The sequence below is a fragment of the Tubulanus polymorphus genome, chromosome 9 (assembly GCF_964204645.1).
Source record: "Tubulanus polymorphus chromosome 9, tnTubPoly1.2, whole genome shotgun sequence".
NCBI lineage: Eukaryota > Metazoa > Nemertea > Palaeonemertea > Tubulaniformes > Tubulanidae > Tubulanus > Tubulanus polymorphus.
In genome coordinates, this window is record NC_134033.1 from 4788796 (window position 1) to 4809084 (window position 20289).

Below are 20289 nucleotides of genomic sequence, written 5' to 3' on the forward strand. Positions count from 1 at the left end.
CGAAATTTACCGCGCAGAAACGCGCCAAAACGAGCGCAGAAACGAACTTCGTTTTAGCGCCCGTTTTGGCGCGTTTTAGCGCAGTGATTTCTCGATTTTGCGCAGTGCTCCCTATCTGCCTTATCCCATCTCCCAACGGAAACTTGCGGTTGCATGTTCTGAATCTAGTCAGGTTTATAGTAAGGTTGTCTGGTTTATCCGATATTAACTCAACAATTCTAAAACGTTTCCTTAATAGTTAATTTGAAAAATCGGAAATTCTGAAAAAATAAGAAAAAAACCTGGAAATAGAGAGAAACCCTGGAATAAAAGAAGCATGAAATTCAGGATCCTGAAATAAAGATATAGGACATAAGTAATAAACAAACTGCTATTTCTATCTGTAGACCCAGAGACCCACAGGACCCTGACGTAAATAGCACCCTATTTACTAATTAACGCAATTATTTAAAATTGTATTAATATTCATGCATTTCTATAACTTACTAACTCACCGAGTAAGTTCCTAAACTAATTAAACCTATAAAACATAATTTCGACTGTTAATGTTTCTCAAACTTACAGTTTATCCAATCCTGTGTGTGTAATGTGTGAATCCAATGATAATCCTCGAGTCAATTTGAATCCTTGTGTTTTTGGTAACAGTTTTTTTTAGCACAGTTTATATAAATCCGGAATTACTTCCGCGCGATTCCATTCCAACTAAATCCTGAACAAGATGAGAATTCAAATTCCATTTTATTTCCAGTAACAGCAAGGTTTTTGAGAACAGTCTATCTTAAATTCGTTTAAGCGCGATTCACAAGACATATTCACAAGAGGTGTCTATATTTTACGGGAGACAGTTTGAGCACCTCTGTCCAGACTGGTTAACCATATACCATCGCGACAACCGCTAGGTGTGAACATACACGGACACCCAAATATAATAATCTGTGCGAACGACAAGAATTGTCGAACACAAAGAAGCTTCATATTTCAAATTATCTAACTACCGGGGTCACTGGTCATAATCCATCTTCGCTCTATAAAAGCGCGGTTCTACAGAAATCAATACATTCTGAACTGCATGAAGTACGTATCAACTTATAGTATGAATCAGACACTAGAAATATCTAATAGCAGTTGATTTGATTTAAAAATTGAATAATCAAATTTGATGATGCCGCCAACACCAGGTCGTGCTCACGAAACATTATCATCTGTGATAGGACGCATAATTAGTCATACTCGTCGATGATTGGCTAATTGGTACAAAATATGCATAATCTAAACTGAATGAAACCGGTTTCGACCCGCGCGTCGAGTGGGCATTTGACACATTTCACGTGACTTTTCTCATTTTCTACTGAAGGTCATTGAATATGTATCGGAATCTGTTCATTTCAGATATACAGTAAACCCCGAATCCTGACTACAACAAAAATTATTTTCTGATTTCCTGATACATTTTACGACCTTTATCTCGGACGTCGCTTACCTCGGAGCGAAAAACTGCTAAAAGAAGAAATGAGAACACGCGCCATCGAAATATTATCAGTGTTGTTTATGGTTTCATGAAATTGTTTTTTTTTTCAAATTTCGTGATTTTATCGATTTCTTTGCGCGACACGTTCATTGAGAGCTGTGTTTATATGGACGGGTTAAAACTGGATGCGCACCGGACAGACACATAGCTGATTTCAGCACAAACGATCAGTTTAATTGTGTTATACAATGTAACTTTATTCAAACATCGTCAACCCGTTTTCTAGAAGACTAATTATAACTCCGAAATACGTTATTTGCTGCATTTGTTGGCTCGTTATGAGCACAGTTCCTATTCTACCGCTGTCATCGTCGTCTTACTTGGTTGGTGTTTGTTCTGCGAAAAGTCAATAGCGAACAAGACCATGCCCGCTACAACACTAAGTGTTCTATAGAGACGCAGAATGTTTTGAGGTATGGATAGAAAATGTCATCGAATATTATCAAAAACTGAACGAAGTTCGGGATCGACAGTAAATATATTTTTAGAGAAATAATTGCACATGTTTATAAACCCGATATATTGAAACACGTCTTAATTTAGAAACCGCGGTAATTACAGCGAAACCGAGAACAGAAGAAAGTTTCACAAATACGAGACTGGCGCCAGTTTGATGGGAGATCTTTTTAACAAAATAATTAGACTCTGATCCATTCGTCAACTTTTCTCATTAGCAAATTCGTCATTACATTGCAGCTACTCTTCAAAGGAATGTCGTGAAAACTTTGGAAATAGTTAGAAATGTGTTTGTCTTGAAGCGTAAATTGTGTTCAATATGCAGCGAATGAAAGTGTTGTTCGTAGTTTTAGTGATCGCTTGCGGAGACTGTATATTTACGCGGGCTGATCGCGCAAACTCTGTCGAGGAAGCCGCGTCTGTTACAGTCAGTTCATCTTGTAACAACACTCAATACTCCGTCGATTCTACGTCTGGTTACATCGTTTCACCGAACTATCCGTCGTTAGCGCGCGGTGTTGAATGTCGTTGGTTCGTCAACAGCTCTTTGCCGGGAAGTTTTCTCGTTCAAGTTTACTACGATATCGAGCCGTCGATATTCTGTAACGAAAACTACCTTCTCGTCGGTGAGTCCGACAACAAACTCTGCGCTACCGGAAGAAAACAACTAGATATCCGCAGTAACGGGTTGATTTCGTTGTTGTTTAGGACTAACGTCGATGGAGCGCGAGGTAGTCGGGTTTACATCATATATCGTTTTGAAGAACAGAGTCGCTTGAAAATCTTACATACATGTCACAAGCATGCAGTAAAAGAATTACCAACTCAAACAGGTTATGAATTCATGATTTCTACCCGGCAATGTAAATTGTTGTTAGAATGGATCGGGATGCCAGACGGGTTTGCAATGAATTTAACGTTTATACAGATAGATTTCAGATTATATCCAGGTGAGGATCCGATGAAAACTCGTCCTCAAATTTACGACGGATGGAACAGCACCAGTGAACCTATAGCTCTTATACGAGAACAAACCGGACATCCACCTTCATCGTTTTATACCAAAACTAATAAAGCGTGTGTAGAATTTGAAAGTGTCATTCACGTTGTGTCGTTTAAGTCGCAGTTACTCGTGCAAGTTTACAAAATATCAGATTGGAACGTCTCTAACCCGTTAATTCAAGTCTATATTAAATCAGGACTGCTCACTACAATTGATGGAATACCACACATATCAACTCAGTCTAAACACTTATACTGCTGGTCTATCACAGTCGATGTTCTGCAGTACGTCGTCTTCAACTGGACACGTGATCTCGTCTCGTCACCAGGTGTCGTTGGTGTATATAAACAGGAAGGGTTACGTATTGTGAGAACTGATATTTTACTCAGTTTTAACCATCTTAAATCTCTGAGTGTAAAATCAGACGGATTTCTCGTCATTCTGTGCGTTTTCACGACATCGGATTTTTTAAGATCGAATTTGAAAATAGAATTAAAAGTGAAATCACTGACAATATCAGATGTCTACGTCAACAAGCGACGGATATGGGTAAGTTATAACAATGATTTGTAAATTTGGTTCGTGTAAAAGAATCATTGTAATAATCTATGATTTTGATGGCGATTTTGACCAGTGAAACTTTACCGAGAAACTTGGAATAACAACGTTATGTGTGACCCAAAACACATGTGGTTTACGTGGAGTAATTATGATGATTTGTGGATAATTTCAGGTTGTGAGTGGATTGATATTGTCGTATTGTAAACGTTCAATGCTGTTATCAATTCTCTTATATTTCAGCATTCAAACACAAACTCAATATCAGCTAATCGATTGTTCCCGAGATCAAAGAATACACTGTATCGTGTAACTACATTACAACTAAACTGGAAAGTGAACATCTATGTAGAACGGTTGAAACTAACAGTGCTATCAGAAAACTGTGATCGAGCTGGTTTTTATATATTTGATGGTAGTAATTTCACAGCTAGACGCTATGGTCCGTATTGTCCTGGTTCATTCTACGGTCGATCAGTCGTCAGCCTGATTACATCAGGTGGACCGGTTACTGTAGTAGCATACGCTTATTACTATAACGATCAGCAGTTAACAGTTGATCGTTCTGACCAGTCATATCTTAGATTTGCTCCTACTGATTGTGATGGTTATGTTCTACAGGAAGAAGAACGTCGGATCAATATGACGTCACACTGTCTCGTGATTACACCTGAAAATCGACGCCTTCGCTTGAAAAATATTCACATATTATCAGAACACGAATATCAAATTGACCGATGTTTTCTCAAGATGTCATTGTCATGTGATCAGTTTCTGAGTTTGGGTAATCAGTTTCTTAATAACAGTCTCGTATTAAACACTGTAGATTTCACAGGTCGGTATTGGTTCTGGCATACACCACTAATTGTTAAACTACGTCGTAAATGTCTAGGAGTGAAAAAAGGAGGTAATTCTGGATTTGCCGGTTCCCTTATCCCAATTGTGGCAAAAGATAAATGCGGACTCGTGCAGTCCCCGAACTACCCGGGTGAGGCACGACGTACATCAGAATCGATTTCATATAGATTTGAAAACCCGACACTACAGAATGTATTTCAATATTACAGATTTATTGTCAAATTCATTGGATCAGTTTCATGCGAAACAGACAGATCCGGTCGATATGATCCTATTATTTTGATACAGCTACTAGAATACGAGCTCTACCTAAATGGAAAACGTTTGAAAATTATTAGTACTCAGCTTGAAACTAAAATATGTGAAAATAACGCGGTTCGTGGACTTATATTCTATAGTTTAACAGATAATAATCTGCGTTTTGAAGTTAAGAATAATATCCCCACGTTTAAAATACAATACACTTTACACGAGTCGTTACCGATTAAACATTTCGATGGTTTCTACTGTAAACAAGGATTTCTGGATTCCGGAATTTCCTGCATCAAATTCATCGGAGATGAACGTCTGAATTGGGAGAACGCTGAAATATACTGTAGACAGAAGTACGCGGGACATCTACTCAGTATCAACTCAGAACAGGAAATGATTTCCATCAAAAGATTATTCGCGACAGAACTTCTCCGAATGGCGTACACATTGAAAGCGCTCATAATGATGATTGGATTGAAATGGCAGGTAAGACTAATGTTGGCAAATATTTATTAGAAAAGTAAGATTTTTAATGAAAAATTGTTAAATAATTTATCATTTTGTTCACGAAACAGAATGATGGTTATTACACGTGGACTGACGGTAAACCATTGAGCTACACAGAGTGGTATAAACCTGTTATAAATGAAACGATACCAGAAGTTATTCGAGGATTGATATCTCCGCTAAGAAAACAACCGATAAATGACGTCAATATGCCGTGTACGGCGATGATGCTGAATAATCCACGAGGATCGGCGAACTGGGTTCGATTCCCGTGTCAAATCGAGGAGACGCACACGACATTCATTTGTGAAACAGAAAGAATAGATTCCAATGCATCTTCGCAAAACGATACTACTGGAATAAAGTGGAAAAACTTTGAACGATTTAACTCCACGTGTCTAAGAGGATGGATTTATATAGAAGCGCATTGCTATCAGATACTTACAGCCTGGCAAACGCTCCAATCTGAAAGTTTAACAATCCACACAGCTAGAGAAATGTGTCTTACAATCGGCGGAGACATAGGTATAATAACATCTAATATTGAAAATCAGTATTTGATAAATGTTTTCCACTATCAGCATCAATATGGCGCTATACTGACTAATCATACGAGCGGAAGAATTGTGGCAATAAAACCAATTGTAATTAGAAATTGGATAACATATTTTCAAACAGTGAAATGGTCAGTGACTGCCTTTGATAATGTCACAGATGAAGCGCATTCCGTGTTATGTTCCTATAATGTAACTGGTGAAGAGTTAGCTTCTATAAGCGGTTGTAAATCGTGGCAGTTTGAATGTAACGATCACAGATGTATCAGCGACCATCGCGTATGTGATACCAGAAACGACTGTCAACACGGTGAAGATGAACTCAATTGTACGGATATCAATTTACACAGTCAGTTCCGCTGTAACGATGGACAGGTTATATCGATTAGCGGTTTCTGTGACTTTATGAGAGATTGCGTCGATGGCTCGGATGAGAACTCTTGCTATCATCGACCGTGTTTATCTACGCAATATCGCTGTTCTAATCACCAATGCATCGATAGTTATAAACGATGTGACGGACTAGCCAACTGTAAAGACGGTTCCGATGAGATTGGATGCACTGCCGAGCTTTGTCAGGGGTTCTCGTGCGTGGACGGTGAATGTATTAGTTCCCAGTTGTATCGGGATGGTGTCGTGGATTGTAGCGGAAGTCTCGAAGAAGACGAATTGGTCACTAATATGACAGTGAATCCCGAGGTTTACTGTAATAATGACAATCACTGTACGACTCGTTTCACGGATCTGTGTAAGGAATCGGATGAACAAAGATGTTCGTTCAATTCTCCGCGCTGTTATTCCCGACACGAAAGGTGTATTTTAGAAAGGATGCCGATTGGTTTCCCGGTATGTAGAAATCTTGAACATATTCTCGCGTGTAATGACTTCGAATGCGCGGCTGGTACTGTAAAATGTCCGGCATCTTACTGTATACCGATCAGGCACGTTTGTGACGGTCGATCCGATTGTCCTAATTCTGAAGATGAACGAAACTGCGAGACTTGGTCGTGTCCGGGAATGTTTAAATGCGGCCAGGATAATCGATGTATTCCGCAATCTGAAGTTTGCGACGGTGTCGTAAATTGTAAACTTAACTCGGATGACGAGTCATTCTGTAAGGTCACGTGTCCTGAACGTTGTAATTGCCGGGGTTATTTCATCGATTGTGAAAATGCTCTGTTATCAGATATTACTGGTCGTTTTATAGAATCAACTCGGGTTTTGATTTTGTCGAATAACCGAGTCGTATTTAACGAGTCGACGTTCAACTCTTTCATTTATATTCGTTTTCTCGATATTTCGGGCAATGATTTGTCTTACATCGTTCCAAACACGTTTTCTAATCTAAACAATCTATACACATTAGACCTTACACACAACCGCATACAATCATTATCTGCTAATACATTCGCAGGTTTGATCAGTTTAAAACAATTATTTCTTATCGGAAATCCGCTGCAACATTTAGAAGACGGTAGTTTTCGAGGTCTGACGTCACTCACTGCTCTCGATCTTCACGGACTTTCTATATCGGTTCTCGGTGAAAATGTATTTAAAGGTTTATCCGCATTACAGTCGTTAAATATCAGCGGTAACAGAATCCATTATATTTCCAGTTATGCTTTTTACGGATTGGTTCTACTTAAAATTCTAGATCTCGTCAAAAATGCCAAAGTGATATTTGTAAAAAGAAACGTTCTTGGCGATCTTACATCATTGAAATACCTCGCTTCGGATGCTTACAAATTTTGCTGCATGGCGCCGAATGTAGACCGATGTCTTCCCGAAGCTGATCAATTTTCGACATGCTCTGACCTGATGGGTAACACTGTACTGAGAGCCATCATCTGGATGATCGCATCTTTCAGTTTTCTCGCTAACAGTATCGTTATTGTATTTCGTGTTAAAGCTTTGCGGATGGAATCCTCCGGAACACGTAACACATCTTCCGATATCATCATCATAAATATTGCCGGTTGTGATTTTCTGATGTCGGTCTATTTGTTTTTGATCGCAGGAGCTGACCACGCTTTCAAAGGCGTTTATTATCTGAATTCTGAAGCTTGGACGGATAGCTCATTGTGTCGTCTCGCCGGGGTTATTGTCACCGTTTCGTGCGAAGGTTCCTTAAGTTTTCTCTTAATTCTAACACGGCAGAGATATTCAAATATCGTCAACCCGTTTTCTAGAAGTCCGATTTTAACTCCGAAATACGTTATCGGTATATGCTGCATTTGTTGGCTCATTATAAGCACAGTTTCTATTCTACCACTGTCATCGTCGTCTTACTTCGGAGACAATTTTTACGGTACTACCGGAGTTTGTTTGCCTATGAATTTACTGACGAGCGACGCCAATGGCTGGCACTATTCATTCGCTATTTTTGCCTTGTTTAATGCAGCCATATTGGCTACGATAATGACGACGTACGCTCAGATGTATAGACTCGTATCTGGAAGTAGGTCGGGCTCGGGTAGAGTCGATCCTACAGAACTCGTTCTAGCTCGACGCAGTTTAGTAATCAATCTTTGTAATCTATTTTGCTGGCTACCGATAATAATCGTTCAGTTTTGCGCCGTATTTTTGGTCGAGATACCGAACCAGGTGGCCGCTTGGCTGGCTGTTCTATTTTTACCGATCAACTCGTCTCTGAATCCGCTTCTTTATACAATACTAACTATCGATATGAAATCTATTCGTGAACGCAATAAACGACGACTTGGATTGACAGCTAGTAAATAAACAATATAAAGCTGCATCTATGTTCAATGTTAAATTTCTCACGCACGAATTCGATTCGTTTCCTTAATCCGAAAACTTTCGAAATCGATTCAAATTTCTTGAATCAAGTGTTCTTTTGGAATAAAAGATATTTCATGCAGTGCGTATTTTAAGTAAACATCTCAAGTCGATTTGATTTCTAAATACCCGGAATAGTTACTGTTTATTCAACTGAAAAAAAAATCGCCTACAGATTGCCTGATATCTCTACCTTTAGTGGTTTTCACATAACATGAGAATAATTTCACATCAAAAATAGTAGTTGCAATTGAAAATGAACCAGATATTATTTCTACTTCTTTATAATTGCTTCACATCCTTCGGAGCAGTTGAGAATAGAAACCTCATATAGGAGTTGTAGTCAGAAAGTCGGAAAATAGAGGGAAAGGATATTTTGCGACTTCGAAAAAAGTAGTTTAATTGAAGATGAACTAAACCAGATTTTGAAATTTTCTAATTATTCTCGGAGAAGCTCTAAAAAGTAGCAGAAACTTCTTTCAAATAGTAGCCGTAGTCAGATCTACAAACCAAATCAAATCAGTTCGATCGTACCAGTCTGAGCAAGTGTATTTTTTCAGTGAACCTAATCGTTTGTGCTAAATGAAAACGTCTTAGAAAACACTCATATCGAAATTTATACATTGACTGGTAATGATTTACGGCGCGATTACGATTGGATATCATTTTTTTCATTTCCAAAGAAAACAACAACAACATATTAACAAACCAGAAATCTTCAATTCTGTATTTCTAGGTTTAGATCAAAGGAGTGCGGTTCATTGTTTTAAACGAAATTTACCGGATACATATTTCATGGCCTATCTAGCTCTGTCCCGTCATAGTTTCATCACGGGTTCGAACCCGGGACCCGTTGATCGTGGACGGCTCGTAATGTCCTGTTTCTCTGAGTGGCAGGAATACTGTTTTTGAGGTGACCGGGTTGTCGATCAGGTGACTCGTCTCGTCGGCCTCCGAGTTGAACTGGTGATCGTGTTTAAGACGCGTCAGCAGTGAATGATTTAAAGAAGTTAAAGAGAAAGGCCGATATCTGCATGTCATGTAGAATTTTTGATTTAAAAAGATTTTAAGATTTGAAAGAAGCCAATGATAAATGAAATAAGAGTTGAACGTTGGAAAATACCGTGAAGTAAAGCAAACGTTTTCAAACTAGTTTTTTGACCCAAACCCGGGAGTTTCATTTTTGACAACGAAACAACTGTTACAATAATGTTTAACGTACATTGATATAGTATAAGGGGTTCTGTGTGATTCGATGTGCACTACGTCATCGAAGTAAGCGTTTGAGCATGTTCATTTGTAGTTAGATATTAAGATGCCGGCTTAATCTGGAGCCCTACACTATGATTATATAAACTAGAATCAGGGTTGTCAAGAAGCCTTATGTTAACCTCACAATCAGTAAAACGTAAAACACAGTCACTTTATAGGTTACTCACACATGGACTCGTTTACCCGATGAAGCTACTATACTAGTAGCAAAACTCGTATCTAAATAAGACAAAAATACACTACGCTGTCTTTATACATTTCACTGAATAAACAAAAATGTTGTATGAAACTTGAAATCAGTGGTTATCTGACTGAATCTCGACAGCGGATTTTCATACAGAAATATTCGCAAATTTCTCGTCGTAGTAAAAGATATATGTAGATATTAACCATAAAATTACACATTTGACACTTTGCATTTTTTGAATAAGTCATACTGAAATTATCTGTGTTTCTGAGAGACTTGTAAAAATGTAGTAATAGTGGAAGGAAGTGTAAATATTGCGAATGCGAGTGAAACTGTTACAAGCATTATTGTCGTGCGTTTTGATTTTGTAGATTTCTGATCGGACGAAACCAATTTTCGAACCTCTAAATAACTGATATATTTTAACAGAATTTGATGTTAGTATTAGAATTAAATGTAAATATGAATGACAATTATGAGGAAAAAATTTATTTTGGTCAAATAATTCGCGGTAACATCCGAAAAACTGGTCGGTGAAATGTATCGACAAAGTAGGAAGAGGATATAGAACCAGTGAATTCACTGCAGTAATTATCCACATAGTAAATCTAGCGAATATCGGTGTACATACCAAACGAGATGTGAACGGGAAGAGCACAACTGCCGCGCGTTCTAGAGATATCGCTATTATAAGCCACGAACTATTTCTTGCTGCGAGTATCATTACAAATTCATAAATTTGACAACTGATCAGTGAATCCATGATGAATTATGTTAATCTTTAACGCGCAAGAGAACAAACTGTAAAACGGGCATCAGTGTAAAACTGATACAGTACATACAATCACTGATTGACAATACGATCAGATAGTTAGCTTAAGATAAACGGTGGAATCTGCGACTTATCATTATCATTAGGAAAGTAGCTGAATTTCAAAATGCTCCAAACAAGTGATGCTCCAAACAAGAACAGTGCACTAGGCAGAATGACCTATGATACAGTACGGTAGACTCCGGACCTGTTCGCTACAGACATGATGGTAATGATGTAACTGATATAAGTTCGAGCAATTTGCATTAGAGTAGATTTCATTATTCATGTGGCTCGAAATTAGAATCGAATGGAAGTGTACTAACTATCCTGTAAGATTTATTCTTAACAGCGAATAGAAAATCTATTCTCCGAAATCTAGCACAATCTACTGGTATGTTGTGAAACTTACTGCGTGAAATAAAAATTCAACTTAGTCAAATAAAAATATACAACGTGCGAGAATTCATCGTAAAATCATTACATGTCAATAGCATCAGTTTATGTTTCAACTAGTTCAACCAGCCACGCAATACAGTAACTAGGAGTTCTCAAGGGCTCAACTGCTCTAATTCTGCGTTCCTTAAATGCAATTTTTCTATCTTTTGTTCATAAGACAAAGACGTGGAATCAGAACTCGGGATTTGAACTTGGGCACCTCTTACCCGCTGCCAAGTTCTGGTGACTGAAACGGTATGTAATCAGTCAAGTGTGATCACTAGTGATTAGTGGTGATTTCAGGTGTGGTGACTGGTGATTTCAGGTGTGGTGACTGGCGATTTCAGGTGTGGTGACTGGTGACTTCGGGTGTGGTGACTGGTGATTTCGGGTGTGGTGACTGGTGATTTCAGGTGTGGTGACTGGCGATTTCAGGAGTGGTGACTGGTGATTTCAGGTGTGGTGACTGGTGATTTCAGGAGTGGTGACTGGTGATTTCAGGTGTGGTGACTGGTGATTTCAGGTGTGGTGAATGGTGATTTCAGGTGTGATGACTGGTGATTTCAGGTGTGGTGACTGGTGATTTCAGGTGTGGTGACTGGTGATTTCAGGTGTGATGACTGGTGATTTCAGGTGTGGTGACTGGTGACTTCGGGTGTGGTGACTGGTGATTTCGGGTGTGGTGACCGGTGATTTTAGGTGTGGTGACTGGTGATTTCGGGTGTGGTGACTGGTGATTTCAGGTGTGATGACTGGTGATGTCAGGTGTTGTGACTGGTGATTTCAGGTGTGGTGAATGGTGATATCAGATGTGGTGACTGGTGATTTCAGGTGTGGTGACTGGTGATTTCAGGTGTGATGACTGGTGACTTCGGGTGTGGTGACTGGTGATTTCGGGTGTGGTGACCGGTGATTTCAGGTGTGCTGACTGGTGATTTCAGGTGTGGTGACTGGTGATTTCAGGTGTGGTGAATGGTGATATCAGATGTGGTGACTGGTGATTTCAGGTGTGGTGACTGGTGATTTCAGGTGTGGTGACTGGTGATTTCAGGTGTGGTGAATGGTGATATCAGATGTGGTGACTGGTGATTTCAGGTGTGGTGACTGGTGATGTCAGGTGTTGTGACTGGTGATTTCAGGTGTGGTGACTGGTGATTTCAGGTGTGGTGACTGGTGATTTCAGGTGTGGTGAATGGTGATATCAGATGTGGTGACTGGTGATTTCAGGTGTGGTGAATGGTGATATCAGATGTGGTGACTGGTGATTTCAGGTGTGGTGACTGGTGATTTCAGGTGTGATGACTGGTGACTTCGGGTGTGGTGACTGGTGATTTCGGGTGTGGTGACTGGTGATTTCAGGTGTGGTGACTGGTGATTTCAGGTGTGGTGACTGGTGATTTCAGGTGTGGTGACTGGTGATTTCAGGTTCCGTGTTGCGACAGGTAGATAGTTCTAAGATAGTTCTAAGAAATTTCTTCGAATTCAGTGATATTTCGAGTTACAGACAATGAAGATTTGATTAAGGAGTTAAACGATGCTTCAGGAATCCTCCGACTCCGTTTGTGCTCGGGCGAATCTAAATAGTTATCAATCCGAAGCCTGTAGATCCTGCCGCTATCAGACCATCTACTGACATCACAAGTATTCGGCACTTCACCTGAGACATTTTGATTGAAGATTAACTACACTGTACGTGCGTTATTTTAAACAAACTTTCAAAAACTGATCCTTCACATTGGTCCTTGGAACGATCTAACTAGTGGCAGAGTGTAAACGCACCCGGTGAATACTGTGAAGGTGGTTCTCCCAGACTGCAGATTGAACTGAATTAGAATTAAACGATTGAATTTGATCAAATGTCTTATTATCACGTGAAAGACTCAATCGGGTCATATTCGATACTGGGATGTCGAATACGTACCATAATGGCTATTTTGATCAGAGAGCGGCTTTAGCGTAATCCAGAATTCAGCGATCATTAGTCCGATCTCTGGACAGTTTCAACCTACGTACATATGGATACTCAGAAAAATCATTCAACACTAGATTATAACAGACCGGATCACCAGAAGTCCCTCTCCAGGGATTAACTAATGAAAGGCCCGTAGCGTACGAAGGTTTCCGATCCGCGCAAAAAAATGGGGCTACACCGAGAGTTAAAACTTACAACTATATCAACATGATACATATCGTTATGAAACCACTGCTGCTACACTAACAGTTGAAGATATCAATGATATACATCATTTCACGTTTATATATTTCGTCTTTAAAACGCTTGAATTCATCCATTGTATAAAACTAAACTTGAGTTGTCTACACGTGTTACAGTTGTTCGATGACTTTTACGCGCGTTGCGATGAAGAAAATACTCGGTACCACCGAATCAATAACGAGTAGCGAATAGCGAATAACGTTTAGCGATTGACGAACAGCGTGGCGGTCCAGGAATTCCGTACGGTTGAGGTCTACAAAGAGAGAGAAATCGTGAAAATATTTAGAATTAAATTGAAATTAAAAACAAATAATTAACCTTTACTAATTTACATTGTACTTTTTAATATGTGCGATGAACCAATATGGATCTTTATATATAGATACCTAAGGTTCCAAAGTGTAGTTTGACTGTAGACCTACTGTAAATTACGGAAGCCCCTAGGTGAGATACGAGATATTTTTTCACAATTTCGACTTAATCATGTCGAAATTCGAGTTGTTTTTATGTCGAATTCCGAGATAATAAGTCTACATGAAAATAACACAAAATTCGTCATAGTTAGTCGAACTTCGACTTGATAAGTCGAAATTGTGAAAAAATTATCTTGTATGTCACCTAGGGGCTTCCGTAGTAAATAGCCCGGGTATTTACTCAGAATACGTAGGTATGATAAATAGCCCTTGTATATATGTTATCTGGGCCCAGTTTCACAGTTGTGAGTTAGAGTTAAAATCAGTTCTTTTCAATGTTTTAACTGTAGAGTGAAATTGAACTCAGAACTGTAGAACTAGACGCTGAATACTGAGGTAGATTGAAAAGTGTTAATGTCAGCTCTGTGTTAGCTTATAGCTTCTTTCTTATCGTGTTCAACTTGAAAATAAAATTGTTAATTGATACCCTGATTTATAAGATAGAAGTCACGACGACGGCTTGGGATTCGAGAGAAATATTACTCGCACTAAAATAAATCTCATGATTTATTGCGAAAAGCTAATCCTTCATTTAGAAGAATTCGCATTAGAATAAAACCGCTGAAATGGAGAGTGGTTTCGACTCGGTGAAATGGTATATCGTTTGCGTTTTAATCCCGAGTTGACTTTCACTCTAAGTGCCTCGGAATCGAAATCTTTAAATACCGAAATAGATGCCGCAAATCGACGCTAGAAATCGTAACGGTATCTGGTTGTATTTCTATACATATTTTATCGCTGTGTTGAACTCATATTGATTGAACCCAGGGAAAAGTTGCTTAGCAGAGATCTTACGCATACGGTTCAAGAGGTTGCATTGCTATGCGGCAACGTCACAGCACGTGACGACACGACCAATGCATTTCCGGTCGAATGACCAAAACTTACCCAATAGGTGATTGTTGCACCAAAATGATACATACGATACTCAGCAACCTTCTAAATGGCCTTCCAAACGGGTATGTTTCGGCCGAAACTTACTTGCTTTTCATCCGACAAAATGGATATATTATTCTCTGGAGAAATGTTTTCTCTGGAGCCATGTGTTCGACCTTTAGGAAAGAAAAAACGCCGAACTTCTTCCCGAATCGTCGACCAGTTTTCACGTCGGTAATTGGAAATAACAGCATCTTGACCCCCCCCCCTAACATATCGAGTCACGTAGTCCTTTAGTATTGAATCCTTCAAAATACTCACTATACATATGACTGAAGGCATTATATATTTTTCATGAATTGTCGCCGCCTTTGTTATATTTCTATGTAAATTGATATTTTGTGCAAATGTTGAAATCCAAATCTGACCTAACACGAACAAAACTATACCTTGAATAGTAATGGAAAGTTGGATAGAAAACCATTTACATTCTTCTAGCAGGAAATAGGTATATAATCATATTAGGCATTGCAGATGTATAGTCGCCACATTAAGACTAAATTCAATTTGTCAAATGAATTTGATTCGATCTTCCTGGGACACATTGCGATGGATTCATTTTATGTTGAAACGCTGAATCGAAATGCAGTATTTGATGCCAAACCAGAAGAGACCAGAATGGCGAACAACAGATCGGTGACGGTATGGTTGTGTCCTGAACCGAAGTTTATACCGATAGAATACGTTCGTTACCATGTGAAGGTTTACGGTATGGGTCCACTATGCGTTATCGGTATCATTCTGAACGTGATAACGGTTGTTGTATTAGGTCGTCTGCGTAAAGCGCGCCGTTCCGTTAATGCGTTATGGATCCTGGCTATCATCGAGACCGCGTTCTTAATAAACAAGCTGCCCAGGGCATCACTAAGATTTTTAGCGTTTCGCCTCAGATACGAAAGACATGTTTTCGGTATACCTGGTAAACTGATTTTTCCACGCATGGAGCGTGCATTAAGGATACCGAACGGTACGCTGCACGCCACTCGTAACTGGGTAACCGTTTTAATTCAAATCGAACGCCTGTTTATCATAGCGTTTCCGTTAAAAGCCAGAATCGTTATCACACCGCGCCGTTTAATTATATGTAGCGCATTGATAAGTTTTGTATTTTTACTGCTGACTATTTTTGCCTGGTTAGTCAACATACCGATACATATCACCACAGGGTGCATCAGTCTGAACTACATGATACCGCATGAAAATAAATTTCCATTGATCGTTAAACGTTATTCCTTCACTCTAGTACCGATTCTCGTGACTTTGCTATCGGATTTAATCATGTTAATTTTTCTCGCCGTTAATACGAGGCGCCGGCGGTCACTACTGAACCAACCGTCGGCAGTGCCGCCTGGTGGCGATGCGAAATCCAACTTCCAAACGAAAGCGACTCTTATTGTCATTTATGTTTGTTCGGAGTATGTGATATTAGAATTTCCCCAAATATTCATTGAGACAGCCAGACACGTCGTCGGTGCAAATATCTGGCCGACGTTCTTTATTGTAGGAAGTTTTACTACTACGTTAAATTCCTGTATAAACTTCGTAATATACGTCATATTTGATAGAAACTTCAGAAAAACGCTTTCCACAATGGCTTCGGCTTGTTTAACGGAAAAGGCCTTAACGCCATGAAATTAACCTAAAAATGAAAAAACCTTAATTTGCCGTAAAAAATTTATTGAATCAATTCAAATAAACGATCGCTACCGTTTACCGTGCAATGAACGTTCGATAACTTAAAATGTTTGTAGTGTCGAAGCCTTTTTCCAATCGGAGGTCCACTGTCGTCATTTTGTGGACCATCCGTCACAAATTTTCCCTAATAAATTCACCTAACGGTAATTTAAACAAATATGATTTTTTCCCAATTCCGAGGCCCACGACTGAATATACTGACGTACATGTTTTCTGCAATATTCACTGAGGCGCCATCTACGTATTCCCCTAGTCCCCGTGGCTAAGCACAGTGGTCAATAGCTCGAGATTGAAGTTAGATTGGGAAATCTGTCCATATAAAAGATTGAAAATGTACTCTACAACACTCTCTATAACTCTCTACACAGACAGGTGACATGATCTCCAGCTCCAACAATGACGTCATTTGTAATTGACAGATCGCCAACTTTGGCGAGATGCTCGTCAAATTAAAATGCAATTGTTTATTATATAAAGTAATTGTACAAATGTTAGTTGAAAATTTTTTCTTGGTTTGCTGAATATCTGGCAAAGATTGATGGGTTAATGGGTTATTTGTTTTACTGCTTATTTGAATATCTGCAGCGGATTTTCATACAGAAAAATTCACGAATTTATCGACCCAGTAAAAGATATATGTAGAATTTTACCACAAAGTTACAAACATGGAACTGAGTGCAAATGTCAAATAGAAGATATCTATGTTCCGGTGAGATTGTGTTACCACGACAACAAGAGGAGATGCAATTCACTTTACTAACCTTGCAATTCAACTCTAGATTTGTATCGGTTAAACAGCAACACAATTTCAATACTGGTACGTGCTCTTTTAATGGATCTCATATCAAACCACGTTCGTGATAAATCATATATAATTCTATTTCGGTTGGAATACATTTTGATGACGTAAATTTCCGGTTTTACAAATTAAAACGGGAAAATACTAAAAGGTTCGATGAAATTTCCGATTGAAAAAACTTAGGTTTGATAGAAAATCTAATTACACAAAATTAGGTTTGAACATATTTCTATATTTCAAAAAATCATATAAAGTTGCTTTAAAACGTACTTCTGCGCGGGTAATGTTTAAGACAGTTTTATACAAAATATCGCGGCTACAATTCTACGATATAAATTACTCGACATATCGAGTTCCTGTAAAATCATTTTGAAGCTATTGTTCGACGAAAGTTTTCACCATACGATTGATATCGTCTAGATAATTTCTAGGTATTAATATCACGTATACGTGAGTCATATCGAATAATCCGTATGATATAAATCTCACAATTTTTTTCCGTCATCATTATCACCACGCGTTTATAAAGTTCGAGGGCACCGTTTTTATGAGTTAGTCGCGTCTGAGAAGGGCATTTAAAAGAATGTTAGTCAGTACACATCTTGTATCGCTCGTTCATTTCTAGCCCCCGTCAAGATGATCGTTCCACCGTTATGCACGATGCATTTTATTCGATTATCCGCTGTATACACGAGTCCCGGAAATATTTTCGGTTCGTAACTCGGACTGCTACCAAAGAAATTGTCTAAAGTTTCCAAAGAAATCCGTTTTCCAGTCTTTTTCACGGCCGAAATTTGAACGCCGTGCTTTGAAATCGGAAATTTTTACTTTACATCCCAATTTTTGCACTTTTCGACCGAATTGTCTCGCCGCATGTTTGTTCTGAAATATACTTTTCGAACCCGTGATCACCATTTTTCTGACGATCGACGTCAATGGCTGGCACTATTCATTCGCGATTTTTGCCTTGTTTAACGCGGCCATATTGGCTACGATAATGATGACGTACGTTCAGATGTATAGACTCGTATCTGGAAGTAGGTCGGGCTCGGGTAGAGCCGATCCTACCGAACTGGTTTTAGCTCGAAGGAGTTTAGTAATCAATCTTTGTAATCTATTTTGCTGGCTACCGATAATAATCGTTCAGTTTTGCGCCGTATTTTCGGTCGAGATACCGAACCAGGTGGCCGCTTGTTATAGAATATAAATTAGAATATTTCGCCATGAATTTTATCTACGCTTACATTCTACCGTTATCTTTCATCATTCTATTGAATTCTGTTATAATAGTTCAGTTATTCAAGAAATCAAAAATTATTTCAATGAAAAGAAAACTACAAAATCACAGCGTACAAAAAAAGCTGTTTAACTCGCGTTTGCAGTATTTACGCTACCATCCACGTCACTGTATTCCTACCAATCTCGACAGAACTAAAAGACGAACGGTGTAACGAACATAATTAAGTAATTTCTAGAATCAGCCATAGTAAGAACAGGATTAATAGTATATTAAATTAAATATTTTCACTAGCGGTTGAACCGGCACTTAGACTTTTTGTCCAGGCGCAACCTCGATTGAAAATATCCGAAATTTCTTTGTCATCTTTCTCGCATTTTAGTTTTTCGTACTTTCGTTTTCAAAGTGTAGTTAATTTGATAATCATTAACTACAGAAGGTAATAACGATCAGTTACCGGTATTAAGGATACGGATTGATTGGACAGTTCATTTTAGGAAAATACCATGTGTGGTATATTTGTGGTTTGCTAAGTAATTAGTTATACGTCCTCGCTGTTACTGTTGATGGCCTGTCGTCTGCTCAAGTTGTTCGCTCATTGTTCGTCGCCCTTGATTCCCATGCCGTGGGAATTATAAAGGCTTTACATAGTCTTAAGACGGACACATGGAAATAGAATTTGCAACACCGAAATACATTTATAGTTAGTAGTTTGTACTGAGGACGTGTAGTACGATGTTATACCGTTGTAAAAACCTCTTTTTCGGATAAACTTGTTACAACCAACCGGGAACCGAATGGCATCACGAATTGGAGGTTAGTGAATTTTGGCTGAGTTTTCTCTGATGACAATTTTAGATTTTTGGCAGTTGCTGTACGTAGTGTATCAACAGTAAATGATGAAAGAAATTTGATGTTCCGAAGTAATATCGAAATCCATTTTAATGAATGTATATATTACCTACTGTTACTATCTGGCGGTTTTATTTTTCTTGTACAAATAGGACAAATTAGTGAAGCGTCATAAACCGCCATAAACATATTAATAATTCACTCCTGATCTATATAGTAATTGTCACGACACGATATTTAACGCATCACCGGTTTTAATTTCGTTTTCGCACAATGATTTCAACTGTAAATTTAATGATGAAATCGGAAGTGTTACAGTTATGAAACGTGTACCGGGTTTCGTCCGTGTTTCTCACGGGTTGTACTGACATAAAAAGTCGTTGTGATTGTTGCAAGGAATATCATTATATCTATCTGTATCGATGTACCACTGAATACAGCGTTCGTGCCGATAGTTCGGTTCCCCGTTGTCCCAGGGTAGGATTGCGATAGTGGTATTATCTGATCTCCAAACCCACGGGCCGCGCATTGACCCGGAATTCGTCTGCAAATCATATCCACCTAACATAGGTTTATAAACGACTTCTGAAAAAGAAATATTAATTTTAGAAATAATTGTGCACTCCATTTTAATCATTTTAAGGGTGGCGCCTTTTGAGCCGGTAACTCAAAAGGATAACTGATATATGGTGTGAAAACTGAAGATACGGTATGGCAGTAACTAACCAGAGCAAATGACCTAAGAGCTTCAGATAATAGGTGATGATTTAGACTGCGCGATGTTTCGCAATCCCACATCTAAATCGACTACCTTGCATTATTACCGAAAAGTTCATTCAAACTCGTTTAATGATAGGAA